Source organism: Callospermophilus lateralis, chromosome 2 (assembly GCF_048772815.1).
Source record: "Callospermophilus lateralis isolate mCalLat2 chromosome 2, mCalLat2.hap1, whole genome shotgun sequence".
Lineage (NCBI taxonomy): Eukaryota > Metazoa > Chordata > Mammalia > Rodentia > Sciuridae > Callospermophilus > Callospermophilus lateralis.
In genome coordinates, this window is record NC_135306.1 from 210,901,519 (window position 1) to 210,923,087 (window position 21,569).

The following is a 21,569-nucleotide window of genomic DNA, read 5'->3' on the forward strand; positions in this document are numbered from 1 at the left end:
CACACACACCCACACACATACCCACTCACACACACCCACACACCCCACAAACACACACACACACACACATCCCATACACACACACACAGACGCCCGGACCCACGCACATACCCACTCACACACACCCACACCCCCCCACACACACCCACACACCCCACCCAAACCCCCACCCAAACACCCACATACACACACATGTGCACACACACACACACGCCCGTACCCACACACATACCCACTCACACACACCCACATCCCCCCGACACACACACGCACACGCCCGCACCCACGCACATACCCACTCACATACCCACTCACATACACCCACACACCCTACAAACACACACACCCACACACGCGTGCACACGCACACGCACACAGCTCTGCCCTCCTGGCCACGTCTGGGGCCCACCAGGTGATGAGCAGAGCAGGATGCGCCACGCCCGCGGCCCAGCAGGGAATCTGGACAGGAGGCGCCCACCCTGGCCCCAGGAGGCCGATGGCCTGCTCTCACAGAGCAGCAGTAAGGAGAGAAACCAGGAAAACCACCCGGCAACGTCGGGTGCCAGGGCAGACTCCCGAGCAGGGCCCGGGCACCCGGCAGGCGCTCGCCCCGGCCCAGCCCCAGGAGCCCGGCTGGGCTTGGCGGAGGTCCCTGCTGACTCAGCACACCCCCCGCGGCTCCTCAGGACTGGGTGGAAACCAGGGTGTCTGCCTGCACACCAAGAGTTCACCCCCACAGCTCACCAAAGGGGCCGAGGACGGACCCTCCAGGGGCAGAGACCAGCCAGGCAGAGCAAGGGCAAGGGACCGCAGGCCCGGTCGTGCAGCCTTTTGGGGCAAGTAGACCAACATTTGCTCAGAAACGATGAATAACTAATTTGTAGGGTTAAAAAAAAGAGTTAAAATGAAACGCTTGCTGATAATCCCTCAGATGGGAGGGGGGGGGTCTGCTGCTGCCCTGGACCCCAGTTCCCAAAGAGGAGGGGGGCGTTGTGAAGAAGCTGCCGCACTGGAGTGGCCCCTCCCTCACACACTGCATCTGGCTTTTTTGGTGACTGTGTAACTAGTGTGACCTGCATCAGAATCAGGAGGAAGAGGGATTCCACAAACTGTCCCTCAAGCTTCCTGGGTAGGACCGGCCCTCCCACTCAGCCCTGCCGCCACCTGCCTGGCTTTGGTCCCCATAGTTTTTGTCACTTCCAGAATGTCACGTGAATGGAATCACAGCACATGGCACCCCCCGTCAGCTCTCTGCGCTGGAAGCTCCAAGTCGGGGGTCCGCCGGGTCCAAAGGGCCTGGTTGTCCATCGTTGGGCGGCCTCCCCAGTGGGGCTGGATCGGAGGGTGTCCGCCACATTCACTGACGGCCTGGGGTTGTTCCAGACTTGATGAGGAGGGGCCAGGCTGCCTCCGACACCCGGGGGCCGCCGTCTGTGTGAGCCGCAGGGCAGGTGGGGTGCGAACACCCCAGAAAAGTCACCAAGGGCTGCCAGACTGATTTCCAGGTGCCGCGCCTGGTGGGCTCCCACCAGCAGCGGGGGCCTCCGGCTGCTCCCCCCAGCACTTACCTAGCCTGTTCCGAAACTGCTTGGCTCGGCCCGTCTGGCAGGTGTGCGGAGACAACCGGCTGTGGGTTTAACCTGGACTTCTGGCGCCCTGGCCCGTCTCCCCTCCCTGGGTGTCCTGGGAAGTCTTTGCCCGTTGTTTCATTGGTGGTTTTCCTTTTGTTGAATTTTGAGAGCTCACCTGTTTCTGACGTGAAAGTCGCAAATCCTTTCTCCAGGACGGAGGCTGGTCTTTTCGCCGTCTTGACGGGGTCTTTGGAAGAGCCACGTTTCCCGTTGATGAAGCCTGCACACCAACCCTTTCCTTGACGAGTCTCGCTTCTAGAAGCCTTCTTGTGCCCCCTTTACCCCTGGGCTGTGGTCGCCACGGACCTAACTTTTCTCTAAGTGTGGGTGCGGCTTGAGGTTTTTTATCGCTTCTTTTTCAGAGGATGTCTGGTGAGTCCTTGCCCTTTGTTGAAGAGGCCGTCCTTCCTCATTAACTTACCTATGCCCTTGTCAAAAGCCATCCACCCCTCCACGTGGCCCGTTTCTGGACTTGCGCTTGGTCTGCCAGTCAGTCCTTCACAAGCCACCGACCCACCGCCACGGCTTCCCAGTAAGTGAATGCCCCTGAAAGCCAGGTGGAGCGACGCCTCCAACTTTATTCTCTTTTGAAAACCTTTGTTTGGCTCTCCTAGTTTCTTTGTGATTCTGTGAACGCTTTGGAACCCTGGTGGTATTCTGAGGGGGCCGTGCAAACTTCTAGAGGAACTTGGAGATGATTGACATCTCGACAGCTCTGACTCTTTCGATTGCAGACCAACATGGTCTACCTCGACTCGGGAACCTGACCCCCTCAGAGTCTACCTCTGCTCAGCTAAGGCAGCCTAGCCTCCGGCCAGCACTGGATACTCTGTCCTAGTCCCTGGGTGACCTGGGACACCTCAGGGGGTGCTGCTGATGCAGTGGGTTTGCTTCTCAGAGGAAGAACCCGGAGCTTAGGAAAGGCCCCATTTCACAAGGAGCTGCTGTCAGACCTGCTCAGCGCTGCACCCACACCTCTTTATCACTCTGGGCCATCTGTCTCTGCCCAGGGTCAGCACCTCCCTTCCCAGGCTGCTGGCTCCACAGAGAGCACAGGGCAGGAGTACAGGGACGCAGTCTTCACCTCCATCCTCCTGGGGTCCTGGCTGGGCCCAGAATTAGTCGGACATGGATTCACAGGAGAAAGGCATGCAGATTTATTTAAGGCAAGTTTTAAGGGGCTGGAATGTTCCTAAGGACATGAAGACCCAGAGGGGAGGGAGGAGGCCATCCCTTGTGCTGAACTGAACAGAGGAGTCCGTTGGGGAAAAGCACTGGATTCCATGGGAAGGTGTCCCAGATAAGAGCTAACGAGACCCAAATGGAGCCCTGCGGTCTTTGAAGATAAGGATGTTGCATCTTTCACAGGAGAATTTCATCTCCTGCTTTTAATAAATGACAGGAAGGTCACAGTAATCTCTCTGCACCTGCTGTTTTTCAAGCATCTTAGCTAAAAGAGCTGATGTACCAGAATGGAATGTGTCTAACTGCTTCCAAGGTGCAGGACCGGGGTGGGGCCTTCCAGAGACCTGCGAGCAGTGGTCTCCCAGCAGCCCTCTGTTCTGCACCCTCCTCGTTCTCTCTGTGTTTTGCCTTTAACAATTTGTTAATCATCCCTCATTATCTTTCTGCTTTGGGTTTTGTCGGTTTCTTGGCTGGGGCTGTAGCTCAGTGATTGAGTCTTTGCCCAGTGTACATGGCTCCCAGCACCACACAAAAAATCATTGATTCCTACTCTTAGTGTGGATCTTTCCTTTTTTATCTGTAGTTAGGTTAGTTTTCTCCTTTTCTTTTCAGCTTGATCAGGTGAAGCAGAGGGAGCTGATCTTGGGTCTTTATCTTGATCAGCACGTAACTTCCTTCGAAGCGCAGCATTAACTGCTCCCGCCAGTTATGCTGTGCTGTATTTCCATTTTCCTTGGGTGAAATGTTTTCTAACCTCCCTGTGATTTCTTTTTATGCCAACATTTGGTGGCTTTTCCAGGTGTCCTTTGAAGACAGATGTCTAATTTCGCTGGGTTCCCAGCCCTGTCCCTGTGACCGGAAACTCAGTCTCGAGACTTGTGGGTGCCTCCTTGCCTGGTTTGGGTGCTGGGTCAGTGCCGGTTTCAAGGGAGAGTCAGGCAATGAGCTTCCTCCTCACCCGCAGGACAAGGCAAGGAGAATCGGTGCCAATTCTTCTCTGAAGGTTTGCGAGCCCTCTGGGGAGCCACCTGGGATGGAGTTTTCCTGTGTGAGCTTTTAAATTATAAAGGCACTGACTTCCATGGTTAAATGGATACCTGGGGGCAGACCCATGGGGCAGGAAGCTGAGTGTGTGTCTGCCTTCCTGCTTCCTGTGATTCAGATAGTGGGCTCTGTGCTCTCTGGGGCATGGCTGGAAACCCACTGCAGCGTCCAACCTTCCAACCAGGGTCCCTGGGACCTCCCCTGGGGGGGCCTGGGTTAGTAGTAGAGGCTATGGCACGATTTCTGGCAGGTCTGGGGTCCTCTTTGGGATGTCCCCCCTCACCCCACCCTGCTCCTCGGAGGCTGAATCCGGCCGGATCTGGCCCTCTGCTGCAGGCTGAGCTCCCTGCCCCAGGTGAGCTTATGTCCTGGGGACAAAGCCCGCGCTCCCTGGCAGGGACTCTGCAGTTTCTTCCTAACTTCCATCGGTCCCCGGTTCCTTTAAATAGTCTGAAAAGATGTTTTCTCCACATTTCATCATTGCTCTCTGCAGAGAATCTGGCCTGATGAAGGCCACTTGCTGCTGCTGGAACCCACATTGATCCAGGTGACTGAGCACCGTTAACAGGCCTGACTGACAGGAGGTGGCCCTGGGCCCTTCAGCTCCAGAGCCGCATCTCAGGGCCGTGTTCGTGGGCTCTGAGTCCACAGAGCAAGCCTCGTGCACGCCAATCCCTTTGTAGCACGTTGACCCCAGGCTCTGATCAGATTGCAAACAGGCTGGAATCCAGCGCAAGAAGAACGTGACCTGAGATGGGTTTTTAAACTTGGAAGGACATTCCAAAATAGATGGAGGTCAGAGAAGAACTCGTCCTGGACACCCGGTAGGACTCAAAACTGAGCAATCAGAAAACAGGGAACATGCCCCTCAGAGCTTGGGGAACCTGGTCAGCACCTTGCAGGAGAGCCGGGGCTCTGAGTTGCGGAAGGCAGAGGCTGGACTCAGGGAGCTGGTCATCTATTTGTGAGGTCATATAAAAGACTGGGATAGCCACCACCCCAGGATTCAGAGAAGCAAATTATTTAAAAATACATTTTTTTCCCCAGGGCTGGGGATGGAACTCAGCCTTCATAAGCCACATGCCACCCCAGGCCAAGGACAAAAACTAGGGATTCCAAGCCAAGATGGATCCCAGGGGAGCTCTGGAAACGCTGGAAAGACTAAGGAAGACGGGGTGCAGGCTGCGCGCTCGGGAGCCGAGGCCGGGCAGGAGGATGGAGAGGTCGAGGCCAGTCTGGGCAACCGTGTCTTATTTCCATGCAGCACCACGCCCAGCTGGCAGGGCGAGGGTGTCCGGGCTGTTCCCCAAACGCTGGAGGGAACTACACCCAGCCCCGAGACACCCTGACGCAGACTCCTCACTGCAGACACCTGGGCTGAGCGCCCTGGGTCCTGCCGTCCCCTCCAGGAAGCAGCCGCCCTGTGCCCAAGGGCCCTTGCAGAAGCTCTCCCCGGCCTCCCGTGTTCTTCTCAGGAATCCCAGCTGACCCCATCTCGGGAGGCTGTGACCCCCTAAGGGAGCCCCCAGACACAACTCTTAGGCCACTCCAGCTGTGGGTTAGGGGGGACAAAAGTACTGCCACAGCCCCTTCAGGACCCCTCTTCCCACCAGTGCCATAGACCAGTACTCTAGGTTTATCCCTAAGCACCCCTTTCTCATTACTAGAGTTAACTTTTAAAGTCCGTTTTCTGAGCAGGCAGGGTGGCACAGCCTGTGATCCCAGCTACTCAGGAGGCTGAGGAAGGAGGATCCCAAGTCCAAGGCCAGCCTCAGCAAAGGTCCTGTCTCAAAGTAAAACAAGACAAAAAAGGGCTGGAGGTGGCTCAGCAGCAGGACGTTGGTGGGCTAGATGCCCAGTATCATACACTGGTTGACGGGACAAGTAATGAAACACGTGTTTCCCGCTGTCCTGTATGTGGCATGCATTCATTCTGCGGTTCTGCTCTGTTGGTCTGGTATCCAGGGTCCTGGCTGATCCTTGTGCCTCTCTCCGTTGCTTCTCTTGGGCTTTCTAGGTGAGGAGAGAGGCACGTCGGCTGAGAATTCTTCCTTCCTTCACATTCTACAGGTTTTCTCCCTTGATGAGATCGGTTTCCCTCTGGGCTGGAGAGGCCTCTGCCCCGCTGTGGGAAGGTAGCGGCCAGTTCCCGTCCTGCTCTTGGCTGGGGTGCCCTGAGTACTTCCCCGTTAAGCGCAGTGTTTGCGGGAAGCTTGGCACCACGTGTTGGGGTCGGCTTAGGGAGGTGCCCAGGTTCTAGTTAGCTTGAGCACTCATTTAAACAAAGGCCACCAACCCATGATGAGTTTCACCAGGATAATTCCTGAGGCCTTGAGATGGCTTTTAGGTTTTCTTTTCACGTGTTTGAAATTAACTGTGTTGTTTTGCCTCAGTCCTACGTTCACATGAACCTGTTGGAACAGGGCTGCCGAGAGACCTCTCTACCCTCCCCCAGTTTTCTGGTGTCCTCCTGAGACGCCTGGCTCCTGACCCAACGGTGCTCTGTTAACCACCTTCTCTGTGCCCACAGGATCAGCGCAGTGCCTCCCGCCACACTCTGTCTCCTGGGCACCCGTCCCGGCGGTCATTGGCCGTGACACGGGAAGACCGTCCTGTGCTTGTTTCTGGGACACCTGCATGGGGCCCCGGTCTCAGGAGGCACGCACAGCCTCACAACCGTCACTGCTGGGCGTACACCACCTGCACAGCCGAGGGCAGATCTGCCCTCCGCAGCCTGGAAGGGCTGTGCCACGGTCAGGGATGGCCAGGGTCATGACTGCCGGGTTCTCCCAGGGCCGGGCTCCGCCTCTGCCCCAGCAACACCTTGCTGTGTGCTGCCACCTGTTCCTGCGACTGTTGCTACCCGCAGCCAGGCGTCACCCGGCCTGGCCCGTATGCACCCAGATCCGTCAGTCTTTCTGGGTTTAGCCTCAGACGTGAAACGGCTTCCCCTAAGGATGGGGCTCCCTCCCTGCACCCGAGGGGGAGAAAGGGCCTCCCCTGTGGCAGGTGCAGTGACAACATCCACACTGCCCCACGCCCCCAGGCGCCCTGAGCACACCCCCCCAGACCCCCGCTTGATCTTCCCGCAGCTCTGCCATCCGCGCACCTTGCAGACGAGGAGCTGGAGGCCCGTCACAGAGCCATGTGAACCCCGATGCCCCCAGGCTCCCCTTTGACCCTCCTCCACTTTGCATGTCAGTTTTAACCCACAGGCGCTTACCTGGGGGTGAGGCGTGAGACAGGAGCGTCTGGGCCCGGCTTCCTGGTGCGTGTCCTGTGCTGGCTTGTGGCCCAGCCCTTGGCTCCCCGGGTCTCTTCTCAGGGCACGCTCCGGCCCAGGAGACTGGCCTGCCCCCGTCACTTTGAGCTGCGTGTGTGCACCGACACCCGCAGGTTAGCCGCCCCCTTTCCTGAGCTCAGCTGCGCGTCCAGCTCCCTCCTGGGCTCCCTCGCCTCCACCACGCCTCAGGGTCCCCGGCTGGGCTTACTTCAGAACTCGTAACTGACCACCAGCAAGTCCACTTGGCTTTCCCTGGAAAGCCGTGCGGGCTGCTGCGGCCTGGGCGACTTCTCCTTGACTCCCGGGCCTGTCCCTGAACTGTCATGGCTGCGCCTGGCCCCGGAGCCTGGGGTCCCTCTGCTGAGACGCAGGTGAGAAGACACAACCCTCCGGGGCTCGAGGCCCAGGCCCAGCCATGCCATTGCTGGTCGGGATCTGGATGCCTGTCCGGGTGCCGGGGTTTGAGCTGATTCCTCTCTGCTCCCTAGGGGCAGGACGTGACCACAGGTGCACCTTTGCCTAGGCCACGAGAGTCCTGCAGAACACTCACAAGAGGCCAGGAGGTGAAGGCCAGGCCTGGGTAGGCAATGTCCCCCTGAGCCAATCCCTGGCCAGCTGCAACCAAGGGAAGGGTGGGTGAGCTCTGTCCAGCCCCAGAAACATGTGTCTGCTGGACAGAGCCAGCTTCCGTCCATCCAACCTACAAACTCATCTCCAGGCAGACTTTCACCCAAAACCTCACCAGGCCCAGGGACTGGACCCAGCCCGACCCCCTGCTCTTGGGAGTTCAAAACCTCTGAAGGCAGCGGAAACAGAGAAGCCTCACTTTAGACAATCGGGCCTTGGAGGCCACGAGTCCTGTGCAGAGGGCGAGGCGGGGGTCAGAGAGCCTCCATCCTGGAGCAGCACAGGGAACCAGGAAAGTTTCACGTGTGGAAAAGGCCACATGACACAGCCCAGCGCCAGCTGAGGCCTCAGAGAGACTCCAGGCCACAGAGTGGTGCCCCCAGGTGCAGATGACAATGTCACCCAGATGCAATGGCCCTGCCAGTGAGCGGAGTCCACGGGGGAAAGTTCCAGAGAAGAGAGTGCAGGAGAGTGCCAGAGACCACCCCCAGGAGGAGACCACCCCCCAAACAGGAGACCACCCCCCAAACAGGAGACCCCCACCCAGGAGGAGAGGACCCCCCAAAAAGGAGGCCACCCCCCCAGACAGGGGACCAGGGAGCAGCCCTCGGAGCTCACAAGGGCCGGGGAATCGGGTCCTGGCGGCCAGGGTGGAAACACCTCCTGAGACCTGAGGTGTGGAGCAGAGGCCCGGAAGTCCTCCCTCCTGTCAAGGCTCAGAGCAAGACCAAGGGCCGAATATGACCACACCCAGAACGAAGCTCAGGGGAGCCAGCCCCCCCAGGCAGACGCACAGTGTCGACGTCCCACCAGGAATGGCGGCGGCACCGGGGGCTCCACTCTGCGGCGGGGAAGCAGGAGACGTGGTCTCCATGGAGGACGATCACCCGTGGAGGCGCGTGCACAGACAGCGGCACGAGAGGCGCGTGGACAGGCGGGCTGACGCGTGCCGTAGCCCACGTGTCCAGGAAGGTGAAGGGGAGATGCGTGGGCTGAGAGAGGCCAAAGGGGAAGACCCAGGACAGACCCAGGGGTCCAGACCACCTCGCCCGAGACACAGTGACACCAGGTTCAACGAGGGCAGATCCTGACCGCCTACGCAACGGAGCCCAGGGAAAAGAGCCACATGACCGTGGTGAATGGGGCATCTGTGAGCCGGGGGGACAGCGCCAAGCTGGCCAACATGCATGGAATCACGATTCCCAGGGGAGGGTGGTGCAAGAATTACGGGAGAGCTGTGGCCCAAACCACCCAGTCTCATAAAGTCCTGACCCACAGATCCAGAAACCAACACAGATAGGAGTGAACCACAGCCCAGCACACCACCATCAGAGTGCCCAAGACCAGCCCTCGCCTCCAAGGCCTCTGCGGAAGACGGTGGCCTCGCGCACATAGAGAGGACCCTGTAGATGGACAGCAGGAAGCGCAGCAGAGGGGCCATCTGGGACATGGGGGGCGGCCGCATGAAGTTCCAAGAAGGAATCCATTGGCCCAACTTGTGAATCCCGCAGAAATCCCCCTGCGGTGAGGGCCTGCCCCTGCAGGGCCAGCGGACACCACCGGAAATCTCCAGCTGTGCAAAGCTCCCAGCTCCAGCAGTGGACAGCACGGGTCAAAGCTCTTTAAGAGATACCTACTGTCCAAACAGAACTGACAGCCGTGGTCCAGAGGCCTGGGCACAGGGTGGGGCACGGAGTCACCACAGAGGCCCAGGCCTGCGAGAGGCAGGTACCCGGAGGATGGACGGCGGTCAGCAGAACAGGCACACTGCGGCCCTGGGCCAACCAGCCAGTGACGTAACAGCAAAAAGTCACAGCAAAGGAACCAGCAGAGGAAGAAGGTGGCATCAAAAAGTACTTACAATATTGCCCCAAAATAGACAAAGGCAGAAGAGAAACAGAGCACACGGAGCAGCGGGCCGCGGAAAGCCAAAGCAAGGTGCTCTGCTTGAACTCAGCTCTACCCATAAAGGCCTAAATGGCCTGACCGTCTAAAATCCCCAGTTAAAGGAAACAGCAGGGCAGGGGGCACATGTCTGTAGTTCCAGCAATTTGGGAGGCTGAAGCAGGAGGATCACAAGTTCAAACGCAGCCTCAGCAACTCAGCCAGGCTCTGAGCAATTTAGCAAAACCCTGTCTGAAAATAAGAAATAAAATAGGGCTGGGGATGTGGCTCAGTGGTAAAGCATCCCCAGGTTCAATCCCTAGAATCTCCCCCCAGAAAAGAAAGAAATAACCAAATTGGATTTTAAGAAGAAAAGCAAGACCCAACCATATCCTGCCTAAACACAGAGCCACAAATATATTAAACAAAAATGGCCCAGCAATGAGCCACTGGAGTGTGAGATTAAAAACACTTTCCTGTTTTCCACTAGTACCCAAAATGAGACACCAAGGTATAAATCTAATGAAACGACATATGTACAAGATCTACAGAAGAAAACTGCATAACTCAGAAAATAAATCAAAGGAGATCTAAAGAAGCAGAGATCCACGTGATTCATAGGAAACCAACACTGGGCATGTATCAGTTCTGCCCGCTCGGCCTGTGGGCCCAGCCTGTGGGCCCAGTCAGTCCTGCCCACACCTCAGCCAGCTGCTCTGGGACCATAGACAGGTGGATTCTGAAGTCTTAGGAGAGAACCCCAGACCCAAAGAGCCGAGTCAGTACTGGGGCGCACAGAGCCAGAGAACTGGGCTCTGGATGGCTGCAGACTCCATGTGACGGGGGCAGATCATGAGCAGAACAGAGAACCAAGGAGACCAGGAGGCAGCCCCAGCCGGTCTCAGGAACAGAGGAGATTCAGGAGAAAGGATGGACACTAGGAGGGTGCCGGGACAAGGGGACACCACAGGCAAGTGAAACGCGCAACACCAACCAGCCAGGGACATGACACACAAAAAGTCACAGCAAAGAAACCTCCGGAGGAGGTCATTCAGAGGGGTCACAGACCAGGTGCCAAGTCGAGGCCGGGAAGCTCCCGCTGACCTTGGGCCTGGTAGCAATGTTCCAGCTACCCCAGGCCCTACCCCATGAGGCCGCTGGCAAGGGGACTTCAGGGACAGTAAAAAGTCGAGTGGAGAGAGCTCTTGGGAACATCTGCTGAGGCCTGGGTTCAGATGGTCAGAGAACCTTGAAATTCAAAGATCACAGCGATATCTTAACGGTCAGGGCAGGGGACAGGGCTCAGGGCAGGCAGGAACGGGGCTTGGTGGTGAGCAGTCCCCCGGCCGGTGTCAGGGCCTGGACAAGAGCCTGCAGACACACACACCCACAAATAAGCAATAAAGCAAAAATAGGCAAAAGGTACGGGCCGATGACTCACCAGCAAAGACATGTAGGTGACAAATAGGTGCCTGACAAGGCGCTCCTGTCACATGTCACCGGGGAACTGCAGATAGGATCACGCCAACACCACGCACACCTCTGGGAGGGTGGCTGGAATCCCAAACGCTGCCGTCACCAAGAGCTGGCAGAGCCTGACCCACCCGAGTCCCGGCCACGTCCAGGAAGACGGCCTCCGGCTCCCTACACCTGCCCACTCCTCCCCTGTGGCCTGGCACCCTCGCCCCGAGGAGCGGAGGACGTCCACACAGTGCACAGTGCTTCCCAGCAGCGTTCTCCATGGCCGCCGCTGTGGGAGCACACAGGACGGGCTTTGTCGGCAGAGAGGGACTGCGGGAACCCCACACTGGAGTTGATAAGACAGGGTCAGGACGAGTCACCAAGGGCAACGCCGGGCCTTCAGGGCATGCGCCAGGGACCTGGGAAGGGCCTCCCGCTGGGGGGCGTTGAGGGACAGACAAAGCCCTGCAGACCGCAGAGTCCTGTGGCTGTGTGGGGGGGGACTCGGAGGGGAGACAGGGGACGTTAAGGTGGAGAAGCCTGCTGTGTGGTACTGTGACGGGAAACAGCACACGTGTCAGAACATACACACAGAGTGTGGCTGGGGGCCACGTCAACACTGGCTCCTCGATCGAACAACACGCACCACACCAGTGCAGGATATTGATAATAGGAGAGCGGGTGGGGGCCGGGGACACAGGACATGCAAGATCTGCTCAAATTTTCTGGAAATCTGTTGAGAGCCACAGTTTAGTCAGAATGAGGCCTGGCATTTTTGCCAGAGGGAATGGTTGAAAGGTGACCCTGCTCTGGGATTAGGGCGGCTCCTGCTGGGATTAGGGCGGATCCTGCTGCCTCCGGTGCCCCACCCACTCCTTGGGAGTTCCCATTGAGTTCTCGTGAGGTTCTGAGAGAATTGGCGCGCGGAGCCCGGTGAAGGCAGTGTGTTCCCGGGAAGTGTGTGTAGCGGGCCGGTGAGAGTTTGGGAATAAAGAGTTGCTGTTTGAACCTACAAGGCTTTGTGGAGGCTCGGTTACTTGTGCCCAGCCAGACTGTGGCAGAAATCTAAATCTGTTCAAAAATAGACATTTCTGTTTTTAGGGATGGAAAAGGAAATATCTAACACTAAGCTAAAGAAGCTTGGGCTGATACGTTAATTCCAGAGAATAGATTTTAAGAAAAAAGGAAAGTGTGGGGGGGCTTCTAAAGGGCTGTTTTGTGATGACAATGGGCCAGCTCGTCCAGGGAACCCGGCGGCCCTGACGGGCACCCACTGAGGCCCATGGAGACAACACGCCCAGCACTAAGGAGAAGGCACTGACCCAGGCCTTCAGCAGAGCCAGGGTCTGTCGGTGACTGAGGGCACGCACCCCGGGAGACCAGGAAGGAGCCCAGACTGTCAGTGCCAGCCCCCAACTACAGGCCTCGCGGTGACGACGGTGCACCCCACCCTGACAGCACAGCCCGCGTCTCCCCAGGGGTGCGGGGCACTCTCCAAATACACCACTCTGGCCATAAAACCAGTCTCAGGAATATGCAAGGGCCTGAGTCCTATGCAGCAGGCCAGGGGGTCAACTGGAAGAGTAGAAAGTGGCCGTGTCCAGGAGGTCACCCAGTCCTCATGTGGAGGGCAGCACCCCAAGTCAGCCTCAGGCCTCGGCCCCGCGGTGACTCCTGGGATGGAATTAGGACATGCGGGCAGGGGACCATGCCTCTGGAGAGGCAGTCAGAGGTAGAAGGCCGCAGGCCCCGCGGTGACTCCTGGGATGGAGTTAGGACATGCGGGCAGGGGACCATGCCTCTAGAAAGGCAGTCAGAGGTAGAAGGCCGCAGGCCCTGTAGCACAGGGTGGACACTCAGGGGGCAGTGACGCAGAGGGCTGCAGAGCTGCGGGTGCCTGACCAACGCCCAGCAAGGACCTTCCAACAGCAGGGCACTGGCTCCTGCCAGCAGGCAGGATGGTGGGGGGATCCCGCTCCCGGGGCCCGGCCTTGACTCTGCCCAGCAGCAGCCAGCCTCGTGAAAGCACTTCCCCGGACGACCCCGTGGGCTGGGGCTGCTGCCTCGGTTGGCACTGTTAGACGGACGGACGGACGGGACGCTAATGTGCAGGAACGGGCACAATCCGCCCGACACACAGCCAAAGAGCTCTCACTCCAGAGGGAAATCGGGACGCGCCTGGAGCAAAGCGGCAGTGAAGACGCACGGGAGCTCATGTCAGAGGTGGAGGTGATCCAGAACGGGCCTCATCTTCCACCCTAAGAATCAGAGAAAGAAGCCAAACTAAACTCAAGCAGGCGAAGGATGGAGAGAACCTCACAACGGGAAAGGAAGTCCGTGGCACTGAAGAGAAGATAAAGTTCAGGACACCTTCTAGGCACGTGGTCTGGGGGGAGAGGAGAGATGCTCACAGTGACCCCAGGAACAATATGGTGGGGATCCTGGCGGAGCCTACAAGCTCTCAAAGTGCCGGCAGTGAGCCTCCTCGGGCTGAAAAGACTGGATGAGCCTCCGAGGCAGCTGCAGGAAGCAGATAACCCAGCAGCCCTTATCTATCCCGAAGCTGAGGCTACAGCCGCCCACCGCCCACCGTCCCTCGAAGGGAAGCCCAGGGCTGCCTCCCCAGGTGAGGGTGGCCTCCCTGGAAAACAGAACTGGCTTTATTTGAGGAAGACATGATCTTCATAGAAAATCCACCCCAAAATAGGAAAAGTAATATGTGGATTTAGCAGGGTTGTAGGATGGAACATCAGCAGATAAAAGTTAACTGTTATTTCTGAATAATTAACAGAAATAGGGAAGGTGACGTTTTAAATGTCCATTTACCAAGGAATGGAAATCAGGCAATGTTTAGAGACGAACTTGACAAAAGAAAAGTTATAAAACATACTAAGAGAAAATAAAGAACCCAGAGACATCCAGTGTTCAAGGGCAGGGAGAGTCCAGGTTACAGTGTCGATCCAACATGATCTATAGACGCAATCTGGATCCAACGTCAGGTGGGTTTCTTTTGTAGAAATCGACAAGATGATTTTAAAATTCATATAGAAATACAAAGGAACTAGAACAACTTTGAAAAAGAACAAAGGCTCGCCTACTTGACTTGGAGGAGTGTCCTGGGCACCAAGACTGAGAGGGCTTAGCGGAAGGCAGAACAGGGCGCCTGTGTGGTCAGTGCACAACGTCCTGGGCTCCGTCCAAAAGAGCACCCTGAGATAGAGCCCCACAAACAGCCAACTGATTCTCAACCATAGCCGCCGCAATTCATCAGAGAGAGGGTTATCTTGTAAACAGAGGTTAAACCATGACGCCAGGCAGGAGCTCAGGCACACCAGGATGGCGGAGCCAGGGTATGAGAAAGAAGCCACTGGAGGTCGAGTCTGTCCCGGTTGGTGATGAATTCCATTATAATGACACCTCCCACCACTGAGGACTTGTCACCATGACAACTGCTGCCCCAGGTGCGAATTCTAAAATGACCAATGGGGTAAAGTATTCTAATTCAGGTTTTCTAAAGTCATCAAAGATGGGGGATTGGAAAACGTTTTAACTGGGTTTCACAAGATAACCAACGGGAGAAATGGGATGAGGTCTTCAATCAGGCCCACTAGGGAAGGATCCAAGACCCCCACTTCCAGGCACCAGGTCCTGGCCTCCCTCCCTCTGGGCCACTCTGCCTAACAGAGTGCTACCACCTTCAACTCGCCTGTCCTCTCCGTGACGTCTGTGTGTCTCGCTGGATGCTTTGCTCGGGACATCAAGGACCTAGAGTTGGACTGGACATCCCAACGCTAACAGCGGAGTGTCATAACAAGGACTGGACAATCCTTAGGTCATGTCACCTACAGAAGTCAACTCCAAATGAACCTTAGACCTAAAAGTAAGAAGAAAAACTATGAAACCTCTAGAAGAAAATGGGAGAAAAATCGTACTCAGATTTAGCAAAGAATTATTAGATACCACATAAAACAGGAAAGAAAAATCGATAAGTCAGACTTTATAAAAAAATTTTAAGACTTCTGTTGTTTGAATGACCCTTTCCAAAAGAATGCAATGACTAGCCACATTGGAAAATATCTGCAAAATATCGTATTTGACAAAAGGCTTGGGATAAACAACACTTTCCCCTGGATAACAGGATAAATAACGCAATATGCAAGGAGACAAAGGTTCGGATGAGCAGCCCCAAAGAAGAGAAGGGTCACTAGCGACCCGAAAAGGTGCCTAGGTGAGAACCTCAGGTCAGTGCAGAGCAAAGCTGCAGGTCCCCTCGTACCTGTGGGCGGCACCAGGCTGACGGGTCCGTAGGCTGGAGGAGTGGAAAGGGCCCCAGGACTCAGCAAACCCCACTCGGGGGGTGCTCTGGAGATGAACCGTGTGTCACCATGCAGCCCGGCAAGCCTCAGAATCCAAGTCACAAGTCCCCATGAGGACTAGCGCTGGCACCTCCCAGCAGCTACCCTGCAGTGCCCCAGGCTGGAACCCACCCAAGACCATCCACAGTAAATGGGCAAACCCTGTGGCACATGCACGTGACAGAAAGCTATTCAGCAATTAAAATTAATGAGGCAGTGACTGCGGTAGGCAGAAGAGGAACAATCCCACCCCCACTCCAAGAGGCCCAGTCCAAATCCCTGTCCTGTCCCAGGCCCGGGACGGCAGAGGGGGACGGCAGAGGGGGACGGAGGCCGCCGGGCAGCTGACTGCCTGGAGATAATCCTGGATTATCTGAGTGTGCAGTGCAATCACAAGGTGCTGGGGAAGCAGGGGACCCCAGGAGCTGGAGTGGGCCCCCAGCCAAGGCATGCAGGCGGGAGCCAGGAAGAGGGGAGCAGGGCTGCCCCAGAGCCTCCAGAGGGGCACCGCCGGTGGTGCCTCGGTCTCGTCCTGGTGAAGCCCACTGGGGCCTTCGGACCCCGAGAATCGCAAGGTAATACACGTGTGCTGGTCTACTCCCCGAGGGGAAGAGCGGGGCCAGCAGGCATGTCCCCTTGTGCAGCAACAGGAGGGACTCAAGGTCACCTCACTGATCCCAAGAATCCAACTCACCCACAGGACACAAGCTCGACGCGGGGTCAGTGGTCATGGGCAGCTGCTGGGGGCGGGCGACAGGAGCCCCCAGGTGGTGGCTGCTCATCACCCTGGGTCTGGAGACGTCTCAGGGCGCACATGCCTCAAAATGCCCTCCAGACACACACAGGCTGTGCGCGTCAATTGTCTTTCCGGTGAAGGGGCAGTGGCGTGTCAGTCGCTAGACACCAACAGGCAGCAGAGAGAACGGGGTCCCGTGCCTCCAAGGAAAGGTTCCAGGCCCTGCTTGGGGCTGGACACAGAGCCGACTCTTCTGAGCACCACGTTTGAGATAGACCCCGAGGCACCCTGGGCATCTGCAGACAGCAAGCTGGGCAGAGGGTCAGTAGCTGCCGGTAGGGTCCCTAGATAGGTGGCAGCGCAGGCCCGAGGAGGCAGACTGAGGGGCCTTGGGCAGAACACCAGGGTGGCAGGAGTCTTGGGGCAGGGAGGGCAGTGGCTCAGACAATGCTGGACTAGGTTCCCCCACTGACCACTCTGTGTGAGTGGACCCTGGGGGATGAGCCTGCGGAGAGGATGGCCCATCCAGGTGGGCAGCCATCGCAGACTCGCATCGCGATCTCACCTGGAGGGTCCCTTCACCAAGCAGAGTCCAGGGAGTAGGACGTGGGCATCTTTGGAGGCTAATTTCAGCCCAGCACAGGAACAGAACCAGGCAGCGGGGAGGGACAGAGAAGGAGGGGTGGGGCTCAAGCCCAGGCCCCTGCCCATTGCGTGCTGGACCCCCTGTCCTTGCTGGGCTCTGGGGCAGGCAGCGGTGTGTGGCTGGGGCTCCCTGTGGGCTGGGGACTCTCTAGAGGACCTTCCCTGGCCCGGGGGCAAGCCACCCTGAGGGCCAGCTGCAAGGGCACAGGGACCTTGGAGAGCCTGGAGGGGGCACTCAAACACAGGCCCCTCCAGCCTCTGTCAGGCCACAGGAAGGGGCGTGTGGCTCTCAGACGTGGCTGTGTAGTGACGGGCAGAGTCCCTGAGCAGGACTCCGACTTCTGAAAAACTGCCCAGGTGGCCAGAACTTGGCACCAGGAGGTGCCGTGTGGGTCCTTGAGCAACTTCCTCTGTGGACGGCCGGTTTCCTCATCTGGGGCATGGGGACAAGGCTGCCACCCCTCTGGGCCTGGGGGTCAGGGCCAAGGGCAGCAGTGGCTGCCATCCTCAAGCCATGTCTTCTCCTTCACTTGGTCCTCAGCTTGGTGGCCACACAAGCCCTCTAGGCTCTGTCATGTCACCTGCCCCCTTGGGCCCCCTGGCTGTCTGCTCGAGTCCCTGATGGCGCCACCCTGCCATTGGCCGAGCAGACCCAGGCACCCCCAGCCGTCACGAGGTAGCAGTGCCCACGGTGGCCATGCCCATCTGCGTTCCCGTGGCTCATCTGCACCCCGGATGGGAGATCCGTCCCGGCAGAGGGTGGACACCCTTGCTGTGTGCTCAGCAGGTAGAAGGACAGGCTGGACCAGGCCTGAGAGGCAGAGGGTGCTGCCTGTGGGCAGAGGCCAGGGTGCAGGATGGCTAGGGTCACTGCCGAATGGCCTTGAAGAGGCAGAGAAACGTGGGTCTGGGCATGTGGGGTAAGAGGAGGGGGAGTCCAGTTAGGTCTTAGTGGGTGCAGGGCACCAAGGCCAGCCTCACATGGTAACACCACGGGGCACAGCAGAGCTGGACAGGAAGTGACTGTCTGGCTGAAGACTGCAGGAAGGGCCTCGTCATGTGCTCAGTGATCAGCACCCTGGGGCCGCAGTGACAGGGTGCAGGTCACTTGGGGAGGGAACAGGGTCTTGCCCAAGTGCCAGCCACCAACGCCTCCCTCTGCTCTCCTGCCCCACAGTCCCCAAACATGGACCAGCCCTGGTCACCTTGTGGAGGTGGGCTGCCCCCTCTCCCGACTGAGCCCTGCAGAAGCCACACAGAGAAGCCCCCAGGTCGGGCCTGTCCCTCCCACCTCCCATCCTGTGGCCTTGGATGCTCACCCAGATCAGGAGCCTCCCTTCCTCCTGTGTTCTTGTGCTTGTCTGGATGCCCCTCCTAGGGACGCCCTGACCACAGGCCCAGGAGGAGTGACACGAACCCTGGTGAGCCCAGGAAGGACGCCGGGGGGCGGGGGTGACCAATGTGCTCCAAGTGTCAACGTGCCACACAGCCTTGGTGCCCAGCACCCATTCAGACCAAGGAGCCACGTCCTCAACCCCGACCGCAGGCGGCTGCAGGAGCGGTGTCTCTGGGACCCCTTCCCAGGGCAGGCCCCAGAAACCAAAGCCCCTGTCCCCTAAGGCAGTCCTAAGTTCCTGCCCTGTACCCTGGAGGAAGGCCCCCTAGCACGGGTCCAAGGAGAATCTCAGCAGAGGGCCTGGCTGGGCTCCCCGTCAGCACGGTGCCAGATGCCCGTCTCATCTCCAGCCGCCCGGGCTCCACCAAACCTGAGCATAAAAGTGGACAGTCCCCTGTCTTTGGGTCTTTATTTCTGAGGACTCCCAGGCCAGCCTCCAAGTCTGCAGTCCCACCCCACTGTCCAGCTGCGTGCTGTGCGCCAGGAGCTGCGTTCCGAGTCCCTCACCCCTCCACTGCCTCCTCTGGGCCCTCCTCAGCCTACCCCAGTCCACCAGAGGAGGGAAAGGCCCTGCCCGGCTGCATCCAGGGCAGGCCACGTGTCCACTGCAGCAGAGAGACTGAGGCCTGGGCTCCGAGTGGGCGAGTGAACACCAGCAACCACTCAGCAGGGGACCCGCTGTCTCAGAGCCAGGCTTCCTGAGCAGGGGGCAGGGCCTGGGGGACAGACCTGGGCTCCCCAGGAGGGGCTTCCTCCTGGCCCCCACTGCCGTGGCAGGGTCCTTCCAGGAGAGAAAGCAGAGGCCTCGGACCCTGGCTCCCAGTGGGCACAGGCCCATCCGGTGCTCCCCGCCCTGTGCCCCCAGCGCCCCCAGCGCCCGGCACAGTGAGCTGCTCTCATCAGGGGCGGGGAGATGGGGCCCTGTGTCATGTTCACGGCTCCTGCCCACCTGAGTCACCGCTCCAGGAGGTGGTGTTGCAGCCCCAGACCCGTCTGCCCAGCTGCCAGGGAGGGGAGCTGGCACCCCCATCAGGCGGCCCGTCTGAGGACAGGCCTTGAGGTGTGGAGGAGGGTGGGAGTGCCCCAGGGTGAAGAGGTCTTTCCCTGCAGTGGGACCGGATCCGTCCATGTGGAACAGGTTCTCCAGCAGGGGCCACTCCCTGCTCCAGAGGGCCGACCCCTCCCCTGGGCCCACAGAGACAGGGGGAGGGCAGGGTGGACGTGGCCCTGCCCCCAGGGGCAGGAGCAGAAGCAAGATGCAGGGGGATGGTGCTGTCCCTGTCCCCAAGGACACCTCAGAGGGACTGACAGGCGTGGAGGCGAGATGGCCAAGCCTCTCCTGGTGGGACATCAGGGTCCTCTAAGACTCACTGGCCCGAGGCAGCAGTTGAGGGCAGTAAGGGAGGACAGCCACTTGCTGGGTGGTCACTGCCACATGGTGGGTGGAGGTGAGTGCAGATGCTTGGGTGGTGCCCAGGGAGGACCCCAGCTCCCAGGCAGCCCAGGCCTCTCCTCCAGGAAGCAGCTGGAGGGCCATCAGGGCTCCTGGAAAAGCCACAGGTTGCTCAATCCCACCAGTTGGGACCCACACGGAAACAGCAGCTCCCCCCCCAGCCCAGCAAGTCAGAACCATCCACCACATGCAGGCCTGCCCCCGGGAGCCCGCCCATCACCCGGCAGCCCCCGCCCACCCGGCAGCCCCCGCCCCCAGATCACCCTGAGGGCCCTGTGACCCCAGCTCAGCCCGCATGGTCCTATGCCACACAAGGCAGCCCTGATGTGCCCACTCCACCAGCCTCTGGGCTGGGCCTCTGCAGTGCCCCCAGCTCCCTTTTCCGGGTACACTGGGAGTGTCAGGACAGGGTCTCCCAGCCCCATCACGGTCCTCTGGCTCCCCCTCCCCAACTTCAGCGACTCCACCAACCTTGCATCCGACCTGGCCTGCACACCCTCAGCCTCTCAGCCTCTCATCTGGCCTTGGCCTGTATACCCTCAGCCTCCCATCTGACCTATACACTCTCAGCCTCTCATCTGGCCTTGGCCTGCACACCCTCAGCCTCTCAGCCTCTCATCTGGCCTTGGCTTGCACACCCTCAGCCTCCCATCTGACCTGTACACTCTCAGCCTCTCATCTGGCCTTGGCCTGCACACCCTCAGCCTCTCATCTGACCTGCACACTCTCAGCCTCTCATCTGGCCTTGGCCTGCACACCCTCAGCCTCCCGTCTGACCTGTGCACTCTCAGCCTCTCATCTGGTCTTGGCCTGCACACCCTCAGCCTCCCATCTGACCTGTACACTCTCAGCCTCTCATCTGACCTTGGCCTGCACACCCTCAGCCTGGGCATCCGACCTTGGCCCACACAGGGAAATGCCGGCTGCAGGGCCGTCCAAGGGCACTGCCCGCTCTCTGGGCCTGGTGAACTCTGATCCTCCTACAGCAGCCGTTCCAACCAGGACGGTGCCGTAGGTAGAAGCGCCCCCTCCCCAGATGCCCGCTCGCCATCCTCGCCTGTGACCCTGTGAGGTCAGAGGTGTGACAGAAGGCAGGACCCCAAGACAGAGAGGGTCCTGGTCTACTGGGGCAGGGGTCCACGTGATCACAGAGGGAGCAGGACGTGCATCAGAGGTGATGGAGCAGGGACCATTGGTGGATGGCTCTGAAGGAGGAAGGGGCCACCGCTGAGGGCCAGTGGCCTCTAGCAGCCAGAGAGGCCAGGAACACACACAGAGCCCCAGAAGGAATGAGCCCTGGACGCCCCGACTGCACCCCAGAGAGGCTGAACTCAGACTGCTGGCCTCCAGAGCTGGGAGGAGGAATCTGCCAGGTCCAAGCCCCTGCTGTGGTCATGTTAGACAGCGGCTTTCCTCCTCAGTGACTCACCTGGAGCTGGGGCAGCGGGGAAGTAGATGCTGCCCCCCCATCCTCACTCCGTCACCTGTCACCTGTCCCTCCGCCTCCCACTGGAGACCACCCCTCCAGCTGGCAGCCACACTAGGGCAGGGCCACTCCCAATCACTGCTCTGGCCCCTGGCCTGCCCTGCTGCCCACTGCTGGCTTGACCCTCACTCCAACCTCCCTCACAAGCCTGTGGGGTCAGGAGCCCCCAGACCACACACTGCAGCCCCCTCCCTCCTGGAGGCTGTGGCGGACCCTCCCTGCACACCCAGCCCCGCCTGGCCATGGCCCAGTCCAGCCCCCACCCAGGTGGCCCAGAATATGCTCCCTGGTCCTGTCTGCACTCTCCGTGGCCCTCCCAAGACAGGCACAATGGGATGTGGAGAGAGACACACACAGAGACATAGGGAGAGAGACAGAGAGAC